At 45.3% G+C, this 23,373-nt stretch overlaps 1 pseudogene; it reads left to right on the top strand.

The window, feature by feature from the left end:
* The first annotated feature begins 3,196 nt into the window (after nt 1-3,196).
* LOC126472350 (5S ribosomal RNA) lies at nt 3,197-3,314 on the top strand (annotated as a pseudogene).
* Nucleotides 3,315-23,373: the final 20,059 nt, after the last annotated feature.

The following is a 23,373-nucleotide window of genomic DNA, read 5'->3' as shown; positions in this document are numbered from 1 at the left end:
AAAACCGCACGAAAGAAATTACATCGGTTTCTAACAATTGTGAGACTGGGCCACGACATGTTCAGCATGCTATCAGCAGTAAACAACCATGAGTTGAAATCGAGAAAATGCATGTTCCACAGCAGATCGCAAAGTTTCGTGAGTACAGTCAGAATGCGTTGCACAATGCATGGCTTCAATTCAGCTACGTCCGTAGTTGGAGCACCGAGCACAACATCTTTCAGATTATCTCACAGGCACACATATTAAGATCAGGTGATCTGGATGGCCAGATCTAGGGAAATGTCAGGTGTTACGCCTCTGTAGCAGTTTCTGCACTGGTTGTGCAATGTGCGGAAATGGGCCATCTTGCATAAAAGTGGTCCTTCCTACGTGTCCACGCTGCTGAAGGGATGGAATGACGTTGGTGCGCAAGAGGACCCTCATAGCGTTTACCAGTGACGGTACAGGTACAGGACCCGTAGGACTCATTTCCTCGAAAAAATAAACGATGCCGTCAACCCGCACCCCAGTCACGTTTGCAGAATGAAGTCGTACCGGTTGATGTGCCTCCAGATTTTCCGTTGCCCATCTGCATTTCTGCATATTGACATGTCCTTGGAGATGGAAATGGGGTTCGTCTGTCCACAGAATGTTCAAAGGCCATTCGTTCCCCACTTCCATGAGAGCAAGAAATCCCAAAGTGAACGTTTATCTTCCTGGCACCTCAGCAGGGAGCAATTCGTGAACAAAGGTGATTTTGTATAGATAGCGATGCAGGATGTTTCGTAGGATTTTATGCACCGTCGTCTCAGGCATGTCCAACGTTCGGGCAATTTCCCGTGCACTGGATGTTTGCACACCACCGTGCGACCCCTCCTGCAATGCAGTGGCCACATCTTTGACAACGTCGGATCAACTTGTAAGAGGTCCGTGACTAAGGAATTTATTGCTAGCGCACTCGAGCAGATGTAATTTCGATGGATTGCTCGCGCGCTGCCTGCGATATGTAAGCTATAAGAGAATCTCAGACCAGAGAGCAGTGTTGTATGCAGTAGGAACTGTGTAGCAGTAGGAGTAAGTAGTTGCTAGGAGTCTGGTGTATGGAGTTGGCTGGGCCGGTCGTGGGGAGCGATGACGGTGTCTGAGCGATGTAGTATAAGGTAAAAGCAGCCTCGCTCATATGTACTATTGTTATGTCAAGTCCCATGTAAATGTTTTTTTAAAAAATCTCTTAATAATAATCTTTCTTATAAAAATTAACTTTTGACAATCATTCATTTCAATTTAAAGAATTTGCTAATTCCTCCAATCCATCATGGTCATCCCGATTATAATAAAGAAAAATCAGTTGTTTCTTTTTATACATGACAAATCTATCAGCCAGCATTGCACTGAGCTGTGCCAGAAAAATTTCTTATAGGAGCAGATACATACGCGTTATCCGGCGACTTCATTGAGGTAAGAATTTTCAATTTATTCAGAATGATCTTACAGGGCCATGACGCAGCACTGCTGACGTCCAAAATTTGCCAGTTTAGATTCACAGTCAGTTCATAATTGAAAGGTTATAAGTAAGCCACAATTTTATTGAGAGATTAGTCACATTTTATTATTGGTAGGTTACGAAATTTATCTATTGGGAGGTTACACCGAATGTGAATGCTATACATAAATATTTTTACTGTTGGGAGGTTATTATATTTTTTGTCTGTGGGGAGGTTACTAACTGCTTTCTTCCCTCTGCCCCATTGCACTTCAAAAGAACCTTTTTTTTAGAATTTTGTAATCATTTTCTCCAGACCCTTAGCATGCATCGGACCAGTGATTTATTTCGTACCCCTGAATGACCGGAACTTCTACTGGGATAATGGCACCAAAGACCGTTCTTGTAAAAGAGCATTAGCAACAGCGCGCGATCCTTCATGGAGACAATCATGTTCGCGTCTCGGACGCAAACTGAAGAATAGTCGTGTTCCACACGCCTGTTAGTGTGCATTTTCTGACCTAAAAGCGCCGTCTATTGGTAAAATTTTCGATAATTTTATTCCCCCCCCCCCCCATATCGTTTATTCCTGCGTAATTAACCTGCTTTTCAAATTTGACGTCATTCTGAGCAGAGGTTTTCTTTCTACAGCGTTTTGAAGCTGGAACATTAATTATGGATATCCTGTGTATATAGGATGTCGGGAAAGAATATTCCGAAAGAATCGATTATTTACAGAGGATTTAGTATGCATCAAGGGAAGATAAAAAGTTCCAGTCAAAATTTGTCATAAGCCTCGTATCTTCGCAGTTATGACCTGCGTGTGTACGAGGAGCATACCTTGTACACCAAGTACTTTGGCACTAGACGGATGAGGAAACAGCATGCATACTGGGCGTTTATGCAGCACAACGTGCCTGCGTTGGTACCAAGCACACAGCCAACACAAGAACACGTACAGTATTGCACAGTGAATTAGAGTACACAGTGTATTGGTCAGGCGCATTAGTTTCATCTGGTGTCCCCGTAGCGTTCATATGGCGTATTGTCTGTTATGACATAGCAGCACATTACTGTCATTTGTTTTCATGTCCGTCACTCGATGTACAGCTCCCAATGGATTCCTTCTATTCAACAGAGGAGTTGGTAGATAAAGTCTTCTGCGATGGGCAAGCAGAAGGAAGTAGCCTATAGGTATGTAACTCGCTTGTCGCCAAGTGTCCACGATGCTGCACACCGTCTGCAAAGATGTTTAGTACCCTGTTCAAATCGATCACATGTTGTGAAGACAAGTGCAGAGACATGGAGGAGGAGGAGGAGGAGGAGGAGCAGGAGGAGATTAGTGTTTAACGTCCCGTCTACAAAGAGGTTCTTAGAGGCAGAGCACAAGTCTGGATTAGGGAAGGATGGGGAAGGAAATCGCCCGTGCCCTTTCAGGGGAATCATACCGGAATTTGCTTCAAGTGATTTAGAGTAATCAAGGAAAACCTAAATCAGGATCGCCGGACACGGGTTTGAACCGTCGTCCTCCCGAATGCGAGTCCAGTGTCCTAACCAGTGCGCCATCTCGCTCGGTGCAGACATGATGGTCATTAACAGTAGTGTAGTAGACCATAACTCCAAGGATATGAGGTTTATGACCAAAGTTTAGACACTTTTTTCTTCCCTTTTTGCATACTACATCCTCTGTAAACATTGTAAGCTTTTTTCTGGAGACTGTTTTGTGTAGGGGCCAACAGCCTTGCCGCAGTGTTAACACCGGTTCCCGTCAGATCACCGAAGTTAAGGGCTGTCGGGCTGGGCTAGCACTTGGATGAGTGACCATCCGGTCTGCCGAGCGCTGTTGGCAAGCGAGGTGCACTCAGCCCTTGTGAGGCAAACTGAGGAGCTACTTGATTGAGAGGTAGCGGCTCCGGTCTCGGAAGCTGACATACGGCCGGGAGAGCGGTGTGCTGACCACATGCCCCTCCACATCCGCATCCAGTGACGCCTGTGGTCTGAGGATGACACGGCGGCCGTTGGGCCTTCATGGCCTGTTCGGGAGGAGTTTACTTTTAGTTTTTAGTTTTGTGTAGGGTGCCTCTCCTAAGAGTAGTCAGGCGCATTTGATCTAGCGTTTCGGCAGATATTTGCAATTTCGTTTTGCTCGTCATGTCTTTCTGATGATGATCATTTTTGACGGAACGCGTCGATTTGTAATGCAATACAAACAAAATTATTTGTAAAGAGAAATTTCAGTGCCTATTCAATAGAGCGGTCCCAAATTAGTCTAATGTTATATTCGTTTTATTGATATGTATTAACATGAACAGTAAAAACACGAAGAATAATCAGTATTTCAGGAGTGACCGAGCAGCGCGGCTGCATGGTGGTAGCACATAGGTGCTGTCACTGCAGGAGTACAGGGTTGTCTTCGTATTTTGCTGTCCCTCATAACACATATCGCTAAAACGAATATCGCCCTAGACTAAAGTAGGATCGCTTTATCGAATGGGCACTTACAATTCCGGTTTAAAATCGTTTGTAACGGGAAACAAGGCGACGCTTTCGGTCGACACTGAAAATACATGATGAGCAGTATTTGTTTGGACTGACTCAAGCTGCACATTACGAAAACAGAAGTGCAAATAGCTGCCATAACACCAGAGAATATGCGTCTGACATTTCTTAAGAGACACACCCGGTATATATGTATTCCGCGTCTTCACGATATCGGCATGTTAATCTCGATTTGACAATTTTAGTAGTGGAGTATGGACGGATGCCCTTCCTGTAGCCATCCCTTCCTACCCCGAGACGCAGCTTTTGTACCCCCTCTGTCTGCGTCTAATGTTATCATGTGTGAAAGTGTGAGAACGCTTTGTGAATTGTACATCTGAAGTGGGACATGGGTACCAACCCAGTATTCACCCATTCAGATGTGAGAAACTAACTAAAAACAACACCTAGGCTGGTCGGCGCACCAGCCCTCGGCATTAACCCTTCAGGCTGTTTCGAACCAGGGCCAGTGACTCTCGTGGAATCGTGGCAGCAGCGTGGTAAGGCGAGCGGCTAACCAGGCAGGATCGTGCACAGGTCTGAGAAAATCAAAACTTGTATTTCTCTTTTTTGAATATTAAATGATGATTTTTAAAAAACTGTCGTTTTCACTTATTATCACACCATACCCCAGCATACTTTTTTTTCATTTTGTTCGATGTAGTTCGTTGCGCTTGGTCTGGGCCGACGTCACAAGACATCCGTTTAAGTTGACCGTTGATTCCCTGACACAGTTTTTTTTTTTTTTTTATTACAGAGAGCACGCAGCACTCTGACCGAACACGCTGAGCTACCGTGCCGGCACGATTCGAGCATTTGCAAATTAAGTGCTTCAATTACACAGTAGTCCATAATCATTCTTAAGGTATAATAGTGTTCACTCAACCTTTTGTTCAAATAGCTCTGAGCACTATGGGACTTAACTTCTGAGGTTATCAGTCCCCTAGAACTTTGAACTACTTAAACTTAACTAATCTAAGGACATCACACGCATCCATGCCCGAGGCAGGATTCGAACCTGCGACCGTAGCGGTCGCGCGGTTCCAGATTGTAGCGCCTAGAACCGCTCGGCCATTCTGGCCGGCCTAACCTTTTGTTCAGTGATTCAATATGTGTTTGCCATCATGTATGATCACCTGGCCAAACTACTAAAAATGATCATACTGCTTTTAACTTTTGTTTTTATGTCTGTCAAGTTTATCCATTCTTCTCATCTACCACCACATATTTGTTTCTAAAACCATATTTCTGCTTCTGGTTTTTTCTTTTTTTTTAGCTGATTCAAACACGGCCTATGGTGCAAGGCAACGGAGCCAATGTAACGCACTGGGCAAACACCTCTCCATTTTTCTCACGAAGCTTGGAGTCTCTTGTGCGAAGCAGATATTGCGGATGCTCCATGGGGCGGAAGATTTAATGGGCTATCAGTTAGAGCGTCCCATACCCGGTCACAAAACTGCTGCGACACGGAAAATAATCAAGAAAATATTTCTTAGAGACTTCGTGACACATTTCATATCGAGTATTGTGGAAACACTTTATCTCATTTTTCTCTTGATACGTTGTGTAACATCTTGCAAATTCTTACTGTATAATATGCACTTTGTTCACAAACTGGCGAGGATTTTGCGAACCATATATACCGATGCGCAATAGTTAGAATGATTACGGCCAGACAAGTTGCCGATTACCGTATGCTATCTCTAATTCGTCGACTTCTCAATGCGCATGTACCCCAGTACCTCATATCGCAGATTAAGCACCTGTCGTCTCATAATCCCGGCACAAGGTCTAATTTTCTAGTGTCCTAGCTGTGCCCATCCACAAATAAAACGCAAACTCCTTTTCTATTGCAGCTGTCCAGCTCTGCACATAGTTCAATGCCCTGTTGCATTTCTGAAATAGGCGAAACACTTTTTTTTTGTCAAAATCGTAATTGAGTAACATGTACAGTCGATTCTCACTCTGAAACAGTAATGCTGAAACGTCCTCTTAGAAAAATTAATGAATTACTGTGCTGATAAACCTCTTACATTATTTGATTTTCAAACAGCTGAGCAAAACTGAACGTACTCAGACATTTCGCTCTTTACCTACTCTGATCAACACTAAACTGACACGCAATATTTTTAGCGCAACGCAGTCTGACTTTTAATAATCCCTACAAAAGAATGGCCCTGACTAACATTAACCTATACCTCTCACAAATCACTTACCTCACAAAAACCTTCGTTACTCGAACTACTGCAATACAGCGAGCGCCACTACTGCCAGCTAAATAAAAGATTCAAACTACTGAAGGCACTAACTACTGATAGGCATAGTTAGCAAATGAAAGATTTTGATAGAGAACAAACAATGTATTTACCTTAATAGTGTTCAAAAGTCATAATATATGTAGCAGTTCATGACATCCAGTCTTACAAATTTACTGTCTCTGATGGACACACGTCCAGATCATCCGCTCTCAAAAGTCCGCCATGTCTCTCCCCACATCCACCACTGCTGGCGGCTCACCTCCAACTGTGCAACGCTACGCGCTGTTAACATCCAGCTGCCCAACACTACAATAGCAAACAACAATGCAAAGCAGCCACAGACTGCACACAGCACAGCCAGTGATTTTCACACAGAGCGCTACGTGGCGTTACCAATAAAAAAACCTAAACAGCCTACTTACACATGGCTTGGGCATCATTACCTTACCATGTTTTTGTTTATGTATCTTGGTCCAATATTCTACGTGCTGTTTCCTAAGCCAGTTCCGTAGTTCCAGTTTGATCACAGCCTTGGTGATTTTCAGGACAGGTTTCGGTCCAATAAATGGAGTCGTTGCCCCCATCCTGGCCAATCTGTCGGCTTGCTCATTGCCACAGATCCCTGAGTGGCCACAGACCCACACTAGGTTTACCCTTTTACCCTATTGCTTCCCCCTAGCTCCACCAGAGCCCTGTGGCATTCTGCAACTATTTTAGATCTCGTTGCAGGAGCTGCCAGTGATTTCATGGCTGGTGGCTGTCTGAATAGATGCAGATGCTACGGTCCTTGTAGCACCTACGCATGTTATCTTCCACACATGCCCTGATTGCAGTAATTTCAGCTTGGAGTGCCGAGGCCAGTTTTCCTAGAGAGATGATGCCCTGCAGTCTTGGCTGAAGCCCGTGCACCCTTGCCCCGACGTCTTGGTCTGATTTCGACCCATCGGTGAACCAAACAATGTCCCCTGTACGGTGTCGGCAGCAGCCGCGCCCTGGTGTGAACTTAAAATTTTGGTGTAATTAAGGAGGCGGGCTATTGGACTTGTTTTGCGATGAGATTGTGAATGATGAACTGTGTCGAATGGATGTGCGCTAGAGTGTAATAGTAATTCTAAATACGACTACTTTCGCTGTTAGTTTTCTTTCTGAATAAACATTATTCTACCCAAATCGGAACTGAGTGGCCTACATCATTTATGGGTCGTTAATTTCGTTCCTGATGTTATTATTCCTGATATTACATGTTGCGTTAACTTTGTATTTTTCAAACTTGCAGTCAGCCAGACAATTTAACCAAAGGGTCACAAGTGTCTAATTCAGGGCGTGTAGTGCGACACGTGCGATTCACCCCTTAGATGAGTTTGAGCCAAGACATTTAGACGAGGAGGAACCGCATGTGAGCCCGAACAACTTTCGGATGTTACCTCGCAGTATTAACCCTTAGATCCTATTTAATGTATCAGTCTTGCACAATTTCTAATCTTCCTTGTGCTATATTTCTAACTGTGTCAGTAAATTTGCCAAGTATTACTATGACAAGGATAACAAGGTCATCTGCGTATCCTTGGCAAAAGCATTGTCTGGAATTTAAATCCTCAATGAGTTCATCCACCACTAGATTCCTCAGTACAGGGGACAGAACTCCTCCTTGTGAGCAACCTCTAGTGGTGTTAATTACCATCTTTTCATTCATCATGGTAGCCTCTACCTTCCTTCCACTAAGCATGGCCCTGGTCCACCTACATATAGTGGTCCTTAGGTCATGTACCTCTGCTGCCCTTACCATGAAATCGAAGGTCGTGTTACTGAAGGCCCCTTCGATATCCAGGAAGATGCAGAGGGCTATTTCTTGGAAGTGAAGTGCTTTCTCTACCCTTACAACGAGTTGATGGACAGCTGTCTCACATGATTTACCTGGTTGATATGCATATTGGTTTGAATGAAGAGGAGCCCTAATTAGCCTCCTTTCCCCAACGTATGCGTTAACCAGTTTTTCCAATGTTTTGAGAATGAAGGAGGACAGACTGATGGGTCTCATATCCTTGGCCTTGGTATGATCAGTTCTCCCTAGCTTTAGAATGAAAACAACCTTCATTGCCCTCCAAGCATTGGGAATGATTCCTACTGTTAGGCTAACCCTGAATAACGTGCATAGGACTCTTATGAGATTCTCTTCTGCCTGTTGCAGGAAAGCTGGAAACATTTCATCTGGGCCAGGTGACTTGAACAGTTGGAATGTTCCCACCGCCCATTGGAATTTATTGAAGTCTGCACACTCTTGTCCGATTCCCAGTCCTCTCTTCGAGTACCTGAGAACCATTGTCTCTCCGGTATAACATTCTGATCTGTGTTGTCCGGTAGAGTATATTGAGGAAAGTGAGTTTTGAGGAGTAGTTCCAGCATCTCATGTGCTGTCTTTGTATATTCCCACAGGTGCCGACTCCATGGGGCCTGATGGGGCCCGAGCCCCCTGAAAAATTTGTTTGGGGGCAGGGGAGGGGGCGTATCCCCCCAATAATTTAAGAAAATTATTAGTTATATTATGCTTTGTAAAATCACAAAATTATGTTGGAATTTTTTATTTTCCTTGTTTGACGGTAGTTACCTTTTAAAAATACATTCAGTAATGAGTTAAAACAAATAATTATTACGGTAGTAAACAGGTTAACTGAAAGCGAGTGGTGTGAATCATGATAGTGTTATGGTGCTGCGGACACACTTAGAATTTGTCCCGGTGCGCGAACCTTCGGGTGAAGTCTGGCGCCAACGGGTCGGCGCTGCGGCCACGGCTACATGACAAGGACTGGAGCAGAAACACCTGGAACCCTCCGCCTCGCGTCTCCTTGACGTTTCGAGACATTACGACGCCACGGCTATATAATAAAGCCCACCCTGCTGTCGCAATCATTCAGTGTGGATAGTTTCGTTCAGTGCATGCTGCAGATGCGTTTAGTGTTCCGACTGCAGTGTCTAGTGGACTAGTTTGTATGACTATATTTTATTAATTTACTTTAGTCTCTTAGTGTATTGTGAATTAAGTTTGCAATGGAGAAATTTGTTGCCAAAAAGGCGCGCTTGGAAGTTGATGATACTGCAAGTCAACCTCCAACAATTATTGTGTCGTCAATTACTTCGTCGTCTACAGGTGAGAATCATTCACAGCCACAGCCTGGACAATCCGGCAAGGGAAGATCATTTCCGAAGTCTTGGTTGATCAAATATACATGGTTAGAATATGAAGCATCTACTGAAAAAGTTTTTTGCGAAACCTGCAAAGAGGCAGATGCTAAAAATTTATTAGAATTTTCTTCAAAAACAGAAGATGCATTTACTTCTGTAGGGTTTTCTAACTGGAAAAAGGCTTTGGAAAAGTTCCGTCTTCATGAAAATACGTTTATGCATAAAGAAGGTGTTCTGAAACTAAATTCTATCACTATCCGAAGTGTGGCCTCCCAATTGAATGAACAGTTAGCTAGTGATATGAAGAAAGGCCGTTTGGCTCTTCAGGCAGTTTTTACTACCGTTCAATTTCTATGTCGACAAGGACTAGCAATTAGAGGGAATGAAGATGTAAACTCAAATTTTTTTCAATTTTTGGAACTCCGGAAGAATGGCATACGTGAGTTTAAAGATTGATTAGGGCGCTTCAGTTATAAGTGGACGTCCCACGATAATCAAAACGAGATCATTGATCTACTAGGAAAGTCTGTGTTCAGAAATGTATTGGCTTCATTCAGGAAGATTGAACATTTTTCTGTTATGGTTGACGAAACAAGTGATTCTTCGATTAACGAAAAAGTATCATTTTGTATTCCTACTTTCGATGATTCCTTAATCATCAATGAAGACTTTATTAGCTTATACGAGAAGCCAATCACTGAGTCACAAGCTCGGTTTAGTATTTTAAAAGACGCTTTTGCCCGTCTTGATATTTCAATGGATTACTTAAGAAGACAGCGCTATGATGGTGCCTTGAATATGAGTGGTAAGTTCAAAGGACTAAAAAAGTTAGTTTTGTATATACAACCAAAAGCACGTTATGTGCACTGCACTGCTCACTGTTTAGACTTGGCAGTTGTAGACAGTCTCCGCCATCTTAGTTTATGAGGGATATTATGGCTTTATCCAAGGACTTAATAAACACCGTAAGGGAATTGCCCGATTCGATGGACTGTGCGAACTTCTAGTATCTTCAGAATATTGAAAAACTTTGAAGAACTTCTAGTTTTTTGAAACATTTTCTGCAGAGGACAAAACAGAGGCAGATTACAAATGTGCAAGCTACCTTGAGTCAATGTTACACGTCAAGACTTATTTCTTTTTACGTCTTTATTGCCATACAATAGACCCAGTAGAGGATGTCAATAAAAAAGCCCATGCCCTCATCTAAGTGTTGCTGATCTGGAAAAAGTATATGAGGGCTTGATTTGTATATTGAATGGAAGACGTGATAGTTTTGAACACTTTTGAGAATTGTGTTCAAAAGAAAAAGCTTCACAAGTTGATGATCCTTCGCTTCCTCGGAATCGAAGTACACCAAATAAGTATGAAAACAACGAAGCCAACTCACCGCACACTTTCAAAAACCCAAAGGAATACTACAAAGCTATTTACATTGAAGTTTGTGAAACAGTGCAATCTTGCACTGCTGATCGGTTTGCTTCAACTGGACTCACGTAGATCAGTTCAACAAGAGTGCTTGCTTTTAGTAAACAGAGGTGAAACAAATTTGGAAAAATCAACTGAGTTTTTCAAAAATGACCTAGACATTGAGAGACTGCGCTTACACTTGAATATGTTAGCCGATATCGCTAACAAAAAACGACTGGTCTTAAAAAACATGCGTAATGTAAGAAAGTACATTACGCAAGAGCCTGAAGTTGGAGAAATGTTATGAGTAGTGAAGTGCATTAACCTTCTCCAAGTAGTTCCAATCACGACAGCAACAGCAGAACGGTCATTTAGCGCCCTTAGACGTTTGAAGTCATATCTCCGATCAACAATGGGACAGAAGCGATTGAACAGCTTGGCTGTTCTTCATTCCCACCGATATGTTTTGGATGAACTGGATATCCGACCACCGGCCAGTGTGGCCGAGCTGTTCTAGGCGCTTCAGCCTGGAACCGCGAGACCGCTACGGTCGCAGGTTCGAATCCTGCCTTGGCCATGGATGTGTATGATGTCCTTAGGTTAGTTATGTTTAAGTAGTTCTAAGTTCTAGGGGACTGATGACCTCAGATATTAAGTCCCATAGTGCTCAGAGCCATTTGAACCATTTGATATCCTACCAGTCACTAACGACTTCATATACAGTAATCCAGTAGACGGTCGACATTTGTACCTTTCTAAAGACACTCTAGCCCTAATAATGACATTTAGAGCAACATTAAAAATATTTATGAAATAGAGTCTTAAATACATGCATAATGTTAAATTTTCAGTTTCGGAATATTAGTACTAGTTTAGTACTGTTTTACTATATTACTATAGTACTGTATTAGTTATTTTCAAATACTTAAATATTTTTAGTGTGTAACACCCAATTAAAACCACTATTTACATCCTTTATGACTGAAAGTATTAGGCATACTGTATTAACTTTAAGGCATTAACTTTGAGATACTGTTTTTAGTTAATGAACCCTGAGCCTTATTCAAAGTAAGCTTATTTCACTTATTAATCAAAGTGCTATTACTGTGCGACAGCACTATTTTATGTTTTATTCTTTTAATGGTAGTTTAGGATTGATTTAAACATAATTTCAGTCTTTTAAGAGCTATATATTCACTGCTCTATAATAGTCTATAAGCATGATTATTATTGTGAATTAAATTAGTTTTTTACAAAAAGACCGTGCGTGTTTATGTTTTGTTTCTTTTTTCAAAGCCAAAAAATGTGTCAGGCTTGTCGAGTTTCCCGGAGTGTCGAGTTATCGAGAGTCCAGTTTTCGGGGTTCTAATGTTGATCATATGACTCTAAAAAGCTTTAAAAAACTTTAAAACTCACTATTTTTTATCCAAAATTTAGAAAATTTCCCGGGGCAAGACCCCCTGTATGGCCCTCCCCTATATTCTTTATAAGTGGGCGCCCCTGTATATTCCCCATCCTCCTTCCTCAACGTACTTCCTGGATTTGTTGGTACTCTAGTGAGGATTCTGTGAAGTCTGGCTTGAGCAGCCATGCTCTCCACTTCCTCACAGAATGCCTTCCAGGGTGCCTCCTTTGCTTGTCTAATTGCAAGGCTGTAGCTGAGAAGGGCTTCACTATATTTTCCCATCGTCCTTTACGTCTCGCAAGGTGAAACAGTCTTCGCACTTGTTTTCTTTGCGTTTCCAAGTTATTATTCCACCAAGGCACACTCCTGTCTCTGCATTTTTTGGTGATTGTGTAGTTGTCCTAATATGAGCTCACTATGTCAGAGGTAACAGCCTCTGCTACTTCCTCAAACTCTACTGAATTCCTTATCGACGTTTTAATTTCCGATAAGCTTAAGCCATGGTCCCTCCTATATGTCTCCCAGTCTGTTTTCCTGGGATTCCTATGGGTCATGGTTTGTCTGATTCCCATTTCAACTTTGAACTTAACGTACATGTGGTACAATGAGGATGGCTCTAACGCCACATGCCATTGTTTGACATACCTGCCCATCATTATGGAACCAAAAGTTATGTCCATTACTTCTTCCCTTCTGCTATTCCTGAATGTAGGTTCATTGCCCCTATTCAGGACCTCCAAGTTGTTAGCTAGGAGAGATTCAAGAGGGTTCTCACCTCTGCTGTTGGTGTCCTTGCTGCTCCACACTAGGTTGTGGACATTGGCGTCACATCCCACCAACAGTTGGTCACCTTGCCGATGGCAAACTTCTACCAGTCTTCTCACCTCCAAGGGAGGAGGAGAGCTGTCTTCATAAGGAAGGTATACTGAGGCCAAAACAATTTCCCTCGTAATACCTTCCTCACATTGCTGCACTCTGATGGTCACTGCGTCCCTAGAGCAGAAATCCATCATTGGCATGAAAGAAATTCCATTTCTTACATAGATGCATGTTCTGGAGTTTCTTAGATTTCTAGCATAAATCTTCTTACCTCCAGCGCCACCGAGGCCCAATACGCGCCTATTATATAATTAGGGTTCTTGTATCAGGGCCAGGTCCACTTCCTGCCTCCCCAGGCAGTGGCTTAGTGCAGCAGAGGCCCCTTTACTGTGCAGCAGATTAATCTGTAGCACTTCCAGTCTCTGTCTTGCTGCTGTCATTGTCTTTGAGGTCTTTGATAACCCTGACGGTGACCTGCAAGAACCCTAAAAACAATTTCAGTCCTTGCTCTCGCATCGCCTTCAGGGACTTCTCTCCGCCGCGCGGGATTAGCCAAGCGGTCTGAGGTGCTGCAGTCATGGACTGTGGGGCTAGTCCTGGCAGAGGTTCGAGTCCTCCCCCGGGCATGGGTGTCAGTGTTTGTCCTTAAGATAATTTCGGTTAAGTAGTGTGTAAGCTTAGGGACTGATGACCTTAGCAGTTAAGTCCCATAAGATTTCACACACACACTTCTCTGCAACCTCCACCACCAGAGTTCGTCCTTTTGATACAACCTTCTGGTTGATCACTTTCCATTCTTCTGTCGAGACTTTTGGGTTCAGGACCCCTATTTTCTCGAACAGAGTCTTTGGGGAGACATCCTTAAGGATCTTTGGTACCAATATTGATACCTTTGCGGTCACCGAGCGAGGTGGCGCAGTGGTTAGACACTGGACTCGCATTCGGGAGGACGACGGTCCAATCCCGCGTCCGGCCATCCTGATTTAGGTTTTCCGTGATTTCCCTAAATCGCTCCAGGCAAATGCCGGGATGGTTCCTTTCAAAGGGCACAGCCGACTTCCTTCCCCGTCCTTCCCAAATCCGATGAGACCGATGACCTCGCTGTCTGGTCTCCTTCCCCGAAACAACCAACCGACCAACCTTTGCGGTCTTGACCAGCAGCTTCGCATCATCCCATTGGGATGTCATGGGCACCTTGTCCTTAAGCCATTCCACCATGTGCACCCCATCACAGACAAAGATGAGGGCACCACGATCTAGATAGACCCTTCTGAAGTTGGATCCTGGACCAGCGTCCCCCCCCCCCCCCCCCGGCAAACTTTTCAAAGAGGGCCATCTGTACAAGTTCCTCTTGCTGTGAGGTGATGGCTACCAGTGGATAGCGTTACTGGATAACTGTCATCTTAAAAACCAAGACTGCAATACTGTAGGTCTGTTTCCTTATTTCTTGCCTAGGTTTTTTCTGGGCTCGCTTATCCAGGCAGGAGGGAATCTTAGATTCGTCCCTTATCCTCTTGCTGCCTGTCTTCGATGTTGTGAGGGTCTGCATATCCCCCTTCAACCTGAGACTGTTTTTTCTTGGGGGTTTGAGGTTCAAGCCCTTTTAATTCCCTCCACTTATCTTATGAAGCCATTCTTCCCCTTCCTTTTCTCTCTGTTCCCTGAGTCGTTTCCTCCTCTGAGCCTCACACAAGGTTTTAATCTTGATCTAGTCCTACTTCTCGGTTACAGTTCCCACTTCTGGCTCAGGTCTAGACCCTGATTCAGTAATGGGAATGCCTTCCACCGGTCCTGATCCTGATGTTTGGGTGTCTGAGGTCTCAGTTTTCCCCTCAGTTTGTTTTTAATTTACTTTCTTTAGTCATGTCCATCTTGGTCCCATGACATTTGGGGATCTACATGGTCCACACCACGAATACCACATGCGGTGCAAGGTCTGATCCATCAGCTGAGGCCTTTCTGACAGTAGATCCTCTATCTTCAGCATAGCCTCCAGCTTCACGCGGATATGCAAGCCTCTCCACCCGCGCGGACAGTGCTTCATCAAGAGGATGTCCCCCGGAGAGGCCGTAATACGTTGGTGGAGAATTACACCACGTCGCCCACTTGGAAGCGGCAGCCCACCTGTCCAGTCGCTGACCAGCGAATTATCGTAACCAGAGACACTTCGGTATGCTGAGTACATAACAGTGGCTATCACTCCACAAAAAACCTAGAACGACACATATAAATACCGGACGTCAAACCAGGCTGGTCATTGAATCCGTAATTCATCAAGATGGCGTCTGCTGTAATGTGGGCTTCCACTACGAGGCTACCACTGTAATCGTAACAGGCCCACCCGTCTGGGGGTCCAGCCACAACACTGATGGGTCGAGCGTCGAACTGAGACCCTCCCAGCCACAGAGCCACTGGGTACCCGCTAGGGCCAGATGCTTCCAGCAAGATGTCAGACCGAGGTTTACACCCCCAATGCCACCACAGCAGAGGCAGGTCGGCAGGACATCCTGCACTACACCTGACTGTACCTGTCTGCCACACCGGCCCGTGACGCAGCTCAGCCACCCGACCGAGAATGTTACCGTCGCAAGGATGGCCCGCCATTGAGCCGAGTTGGGTATAGCACCTGCTAGCATCTTAACAGCAACGCTTCGCCGCCGAGGTCCAAGGGGCGACGCATACCACCCAGCACCACCTGACGTGGGTGTGAGCTATTATTGTAAACTGTTTGGAACTTAACAAAATGCTATTGTTGTTATCATACTACTTATCAGTCACACTGCCTCACCAATCTCCACCAGAGAACACACACAGCCTTCACATTACTAAGGATTTCTTAACAGACAGAGCTCTTGATGTGTTGGTAAATGTGCCAACACCTTGTAGATAGAGGAGACCGAAATGCACGCTATCTAACGCAGACGGGCGTGAATTCTGGAACAGGATAAGTAGTGAATTCTCATAAGAAAAGTATGCAGCTCTTCGAATACTTATCTTTTATTCTTTGATGTGAATACAGCATTCTTGATGAGACATTTCATACGATAACTATCAAACTATGTAAGGCTAATGGCGCCTTGCTAGGTCGTAGCCATGGACTTAGCTGAAGGCTATTCTAACTGTCTCTCGGCAAATGAGAGAAAGGCTTCGTCAGTGTAGTCGCTAGCAAAGTCGTCGTACAACTGGGGCGAGTGCTACTCCGTATCTCCAGACCTGCCTTGTGGTGGCGCTCGGTCTGCGATCACACAGTAGCGACACGCGGGTCCGACATGTACTAGTGGACCGCGGCCGATTTAAGCTACCACCTAGCAAGTGTGGTGTCTGGCGGTGACACCACATTCCTCCCCCGCAAATCGGCGAACGGTCGTGTTATAAGGCTTCCGCCCGCCGTGGGGAGGACCCCATGTTGACGTATGCGATGAGGTGGGGAGCCTAACAACAGGCGAGGCCGTGCCACCCGCACCCGGCCATTCGGTCCGAGGGGAGCTAGGAAACGCCTGAAAACCTAGTCCAGGGTGCACGTCAACATGCGGTGTATGCGCCCGTAATGAGACAGGAGGGGCCGAAGGGTCGACCTCCATTGCGTCGGGGTACCCGACGCGCGATGACGTCATGTGGTCTGGAGCGGGCAAGAGTTCCATGGCGGAGGACAGCTGGTCACGGGAAGCGATCGGCGGCGCGTGACCCAGGGAGGCGCTTGGCGGCTGCAGCGAAGCGTCGAATGCGGGCGGCGCCGGCGGGAGAACAGGCGGCGGCGGCGGCTGCGGTGGCGCGTCGCCATGGGGCAAAATGGAAGACATCGTCGGTAACACCTGGGGATGAGGCGAGCCAGTAGATGGGTCCCCAGGGCGCTGACCGGACGGCACCGTCGCTGAAAGCAGACGGGGAGCGGCAGAACCCGTGCGACGACAGAGGCGCAGCTGATTGAGATGCCGACGCACCTCACCAGAGGCCCCCAAAACCAAATACATCGCGCGGCCGAGGCAGCGAAGAATGCGCCCTGCGAGCCAACGCCGTGAACCTCGATAGTTGCGATAAAATACAACGTCGCCTGGAGCAAAAGCAGAAGTCTGCCGCTGCACAGGAACCTGATGCGGCAGATGCAGCAAAGACATCAAGGTTCGATGAGGACGACCGTGGAGCAACTCAGCCGGCGAGCGACCATCTCAGGGCTGAGAGCGATACGAAGACAAAAAGAGCAACAACGCGTCCTCCCGAGAATGCGACTCTTTCAACTTCAACATCTGTGACTTGAAAGTCCGTACCAATCGTTCAGCGGCACCGTTTGACTGAGGCGAAAACGGCGCGGATGTCAGATGTTGAATACCATTGGCCTGGCAGAATGACTGAAATTCTGCGGACATGAATTGTGGGCCATTATCGGAAACAATAGTCTGCGGAAGACCTTCAATGCAAAAGAGAGCAGACAACGCTTGGAGGGTGGCAGTTGACGTCGTGGGAAGACATCCGGACAACAAAAGGAAAATTACTGAAGGCATCTACCAGAACCAACCATCGAGCATTCCAGAATGGACCAGCAAAATCGATGTGCAAGCGTTGCCAAGGGGAAGTGGCTTTTGGCCATGCAAAGACTTTCCGCGGCGGTGCGGATTGTTGTTCGGCACACGCCATGCAAGAAGAACACATATTCGTAATCGCAGCATCGATTCCGAACCAAGTACAGTGCTGACGAGCAAGTTGTTTCGTTCGCACTATACCCCAATGTCCTTGGTGAAGAAGCCGTAAAACAGAGGACTGTAACGAACGTGGGACCACGACTCTGGACTGATCATTATCAGAACGCAACAACAAAACACCATGTCGTACAAAAAGTCTCTCCTTGTGAGCAAAAAATGGGCGAACCAACGGATCCTCGATCCGAGACTTTGACAAACGCCATTGCGTAGCAACAAAACGCAAAACGGTAGCAAGGACCGGGTCAGCAGCTGTGGCTGTAGCTACACGACGAAAATCAATCGGAAACGATTCGACCACTTCATCGGTTTCCGAATCAATGAACATGCAAGCAAGTTCGGAAGAATCGAATGCTTTATCCTCAGCAACAGGAAAACGGGACAACGCATCGGCGTTTCCGTGCTTAGCAGTGGACCGATACAAGATATCGTAGCGGTACTGCGAGAGGAAAATAGACCAGCGAATGAATTTCTGCGCTGTACGCGGAGGTACAGGCTTGTGCGGATGAAAAAGCGACGTCAAAGGTTTGTGGTCTGTGATGATGGTAAAGTGACGACCATACAAGAAATCATGGAACTTAGTAACACCAAACACGAGAGCCAAAGCTTCTTTCTCTATCTGTGAATAATTTCTTTGCGCAGACGAGAGCAATTTTGACGCAAAGGCAATAGGGCGATCATGCGAGCCAACTTTGTGCGCAAGCACAGCACCGATCCCGAAATCCGATGCATCTACCATCAACAAAAGGGGTTTCTGGGGATCGAATGGCGTAAGGCAAGTATTAGAAAGCAACGCCGATTTCAACTGGCGAAAGGCGCGTTCGCATTCCGTCGTCCAGACGAACGGAACACCCTTACGGCGTAAGCTATGAAGCGGAGCTGAAATGGAAGAGGCATTGCGCAGAAAGCGATGATAATAGTTAATTTTACCCAACACACTCTGTAGCTGTTTCACATTCTGTGGCGAAGGCAATTCTTGTATGGCACGGAGGTGCTCTGGACTCGGATGTATGCCTTGGGCATTGATGACATGCCCCAGGTATGGTAAGTCACGAGCAAAAAACACACATTTGTCCTTCCGCAAGCGAAGACCATGTTGGCGTAATACCTGAAATAATATTCGTAGGTGTGCTAAATGCTCGTCGGCTGTCTTTCCGGAGATCACAATATCGTCCAGATAGTTCTCAGCAGTAGGGACCGACGCACAAACAGTTTGTAAATATCGCTGAAACAATGCAGGGGCGGATGCACACCCGAATGGCAGTCTTTTGAAGCGGTACAAACCAAGATGCGTGTTAACCACCAAGACGCGCTGGGATTCGGCGTCCACTGGGATTTGCAAGTACGCATCTGCTAGGTCCAACTTCGAAAAGTATTTACCCGGGCACAGTTTATCAAACAGATCTTCCGGGCGGGGTAAGGGAAAAGTTGCAATCACGAGTTGTGGATTCACTGTTGCCTTGAAGTCCACACAAAGTCTCAGTTTTCCGAAAGGTTTTGGCAAAATTACTAAGGGTGAGGCCCAGAGAGAAGCTTGCACACGTTCAATTACACCTTGTGATTCTAAATCATTTAATGTTCTTGCGACCTCATCACGCAATGCGTGGGGAACATTGCGCGCTCTGAAAAATTTCGGTTGCGCGTTAACTTTCAGTTCCAAATGTGCTTCATAGTTTTTAGCGCAACCTAAGCCCGGTGCAAAAATGTCTGCAAATTCTTCACATAGACTAGAAACATTGTCTGTAGGCACAGTCTGATTCACTGATAGGACCTGATTTACAATAGACATGTTAAACAACTGAAATAAATCTAAACCAAACAAGTTCACTGCAGTAGAAGAACGAAGAACGTAAAACGACACAAGTTTTGTTTGTCCCTTGTATGTTGCAAGAAGAGTGCACTGTCCTATCACAGGAATTTTCTGTCCTGAATCTGCAGTTAGCTTAACATTTGCGGCACGCAACGGAGGTTTGCCCAGTTGTTTGTACGTGTCGTGATTGAGCAGTGAAACTGCAGCTCCAGTATCGAGCTGGAATGGTATGACCTTGCCATTAAAGTCCAAATCTACAAAAAGTTTATTGTCCTGCTGACGACAAGAGCGACTGTTTTGTGCAATTTGAACAGATACAGGTACAGCATCACTTGCTAATTGACGCGATTTCCGGCGACGTCGACGCACACTTTTTGTGGGACGAACACAGTCACTTTTAGAGAAAGTGGCACTGGACGAAGTGGAATTAACTACATGAATGTCCATGGGCGAAGGTTCACGAGCCTGAGTGTCCTTGGTTCGATTCCGGCGCGAAGCAAAAGGGCGGGAATGATTGTGATTGTCTGATCTGAGCTTTTTCTGGCAAACACTTTGAACATGTCCTTTCTTATTACAGAAAATGCAAATAGCTTGGCGTGACGGGCAATTGTCACGCGAATGTCTAGTAGCACACCGCGGGCATGATTTCACTGCATTTGTGTGCTGGCGCGGCACACCTGGTTTAGAACGTGGCGGCAGCTGCGTTGACGTGCGCGAGGGCAGTTGACCGGGCCGCGCAGCGTGACCGGCGGGCCGGTTAATGTTACACACGGCTGGCGAAGTTGCAAAAGATTCCTGAGCACAGTCAAGTGTGTCTTGCCTATCCAATATGTCTATCACTTGCTGAAGGGAGGGATTAACTAGTTTCAAAATTTGCTCCCGTATACGAACATCAGAAACGTTCTGTGCAATTGCATCACGTACCATAGTATCTGAATAAGGAAGGCCACAGTCACATTCAAACGCACAATCCCTAGTAAGGCCTTGCAAAGTTGCAACCCAGTCCCGATTAGTTTGACCGGCCGTACGTTTTGTACGAAAAAAAGTATACCTTTTTGCAACTACATTAACTGTTTCTTTGAAATAGGCATCCAATGCCGACAAAATTTCTTCGTAGGACAGAGTTGCTATGTCGCGCCGGGGAAACAATTTCACTATCACACGGTACGTTTGCACCCCTACACACGCCAATAAATGAGGCTGCCGCTCATTACCTTGAATTCTGTAGGCGGCGAGATGAAATCCAAACTGGCGTGACCACTCAGTCCAGGTCTCTTGCTGTGCATCAAAATTGCGAAACTGCGGTGCAACTGCATGTTGTGGCTGCGGTAGCGGCGAAACGGCGGCTGCCGCATCGGTTTGAATGGCACGTTGACCCTGGACGAGCTGTCCAAGGGCATCCAATAACGCCTGCGTCTGCTGATTCTGCAAGCGATAAAATTCGGACAGAACATCTGGCGAAGCCATGACACAAGTAAATGTAAGCAATTAGAAAGAACACGTTTCCCTCGTCGCCAATGATGTGTTGGTAAATGTGCCAACACCTTGTAGATAGAGGAGGCCGAAATGCACGCTATCTAACGCAGACGGGCGTGAATTCTGGAACAGGATAAGTAGTGAATTCTCATAAGAAAAGTATGCAGCTCCTCGAATACTTATCTTTTATTCTTTGATGTGAATACAGCATTCTTGATGAGACATTTCATACGATAACTATCAAACTATGTAAGGCTAATGGCGCCTTGCTAGGTCGTAGCCATGGACTTAGCTGAAGGCTATTCTAACAGTCTCTCGGCAAATGAGAGAAAGGCTTCGTCAGTGTAGTCGCTAGCAAAGTCGTCGTACAACTGGGGCGAGTGCTATTCCGTATCTCCAGACCTGCCTTGTGGTGGCGCTCGGTCTGCGATCACACAGTGGCGACACGCGGGTCCGACATGTACTAGTGGACCGCGGCCGATTTAAGCTACCACCTAGCAAGTGTGGTGTCTGGCGGTGACACCACAGCTCTAGCTTATTTTTACACATGTGATGGAAGTAGCTGAGTATGATCAGACGTCTGACAGAGGTCAAAATACAGATAATATTTCTATCTGAAATGGGATAACTGAAAACAGATATAGCCTCTCTTACTAGCCTTACTTATTTTAAGCCGTGCGGTGTGGCCGAGCGGTTTGAGGCGCCATGACTCGGATTGCGAGGTCGCTCCCGCCGGAGGTTCGAATCCTCCCTCAGGCATGGGTGTGGGTGTTGTTCTTAGCATAAGTTAGTTTAAGTTAGTTTACGTAGTGTGTAAGTCTAGGGACCGATCACCTCAGCAGTTTGGTCCCTTAGAAATTCACACACACTTATTTTAGTGACTGATGTGGGTGATCCGTCTGAGATACTGGCCATGCATTCAGATGAAGCTGTGTTCAAATCCCTGCATGGTCAATCAGATTTAACTTTTAGGTGGCTTTCACCAAACAGTCATAGGAGAAACCTGATTGTTCCCACCATAAGGACCACAGTCGAGCTCCTTCCCGATTGAACCGAACTGGTACTCCATCTCTAATGACCTCATAGTCTGCTGTTGGTTAATCCATAACGATTATTGTTCTCCTAATTTTGATGTATTTAACAAAACAGGGCCGTTATTTTGCGCCGATAGTATATATTTTGTGTATTATCTCCTACATTACGTTTTTCGCGGTAGGATGAGAGTTAATGTCAAAAGTTTTCCATCGCTGTGTGTACTGTTTGCACTCACGGATCCAAGGGGGAGGCGGGGACAGGTCATAGGGGTCAAGCATCCCCCGCCATAAAAACCATTATGATAAAATTTCCCCTTTTTTTAAAGACATTAGTTTCTAAATTTCTCAGCTGACTCTCAGAGAATAAGATAATATGAAAATAAGGCTCTCTAAAATGTGTAGTAATTCAAAATTTTACAAACCGTGTCTGACACCGGATGCTTTTCAGTTTCTTGCCCATGTGGATGGGCTTGGGTCCTGACCGACTGTGGAGAACATTCCAGCCAGATAAAGCCATCCATTCACAGGCTGATTCTACCTGCTGCCGACAACAAATTCGATACAACTCAAGACTCCTCAGGTACGATAAGCAAACCACATGAAGGTGAGAAAAGCAAGACAGAAAGGAAAAGCCTCCTCACTGAGGAAAAAATAGAGAAAGAATGATTTTCCCAAGTGTAGGCGGAAAGAAACAGAATTACTCTCATTTACATGCACACATATACATAGTCTGCAGTCCACTATCGACAATCTTAGTCGCGCAAGCACACTTCGATTTTATGCCATGAAAATTTTGATGTCCTCAAAGTTGTGACAGTTTCTCGCTATTACAGTTCTCAAGTCACCTGCATCACGGGTGTACCTCAAAATTTTTGGACGAATGTTTTCAAAATACTGTATTTTTCTGAACTTCAGTTTCTTGGAAGTTATGCCAAATAGGTGTACTAAGCACCGATGTAAACACATTATTGTTAATATTTTATATTACGAACTTTTATATATCTTTTATCTTCGTACGATTTTCAGTGTAAGTGTACCCTCCCATCGGACTGTGTAAACGAGCACCGCACTTCATCAATGTAGTAGACCTTCCATGCTTCGAAGGACACTTCCCGGCATTCCTGCGTACTTCAAAATCTCTGTATCCTGTTATGTTTGACTGACAGAACTGCACATGAGGGTGTCTATTTTCGCTCATAAATGCTACCTGATTGTGAAGTAGCGAGTCGCATGTTTAGCTTTCATATTTGTTTTGTAATTTGATTCTTAATTTCTTTCCGAGTG

Source organism: Schistocerca serialis, chromosome 3, assembly GCF_023864345.2.
Source record: "Schistocerca serialis cubense isolate TAMUIC-IGC-003099 chromosome 3, iqSchSeri2.2, whole genome shotgun sequence".
Lineage (NCBI taxonomy): Eukaryota > Metazoa > Arthropoda > Insecta > Orthoptera > Acrididae > Schistocerca > Schistocerca serialis.
The sequence above is the reverse complement of the archived record's forward strand: the minus strand, read 5'-3'. Positions and strand labels throughout refer to the sequence as shown.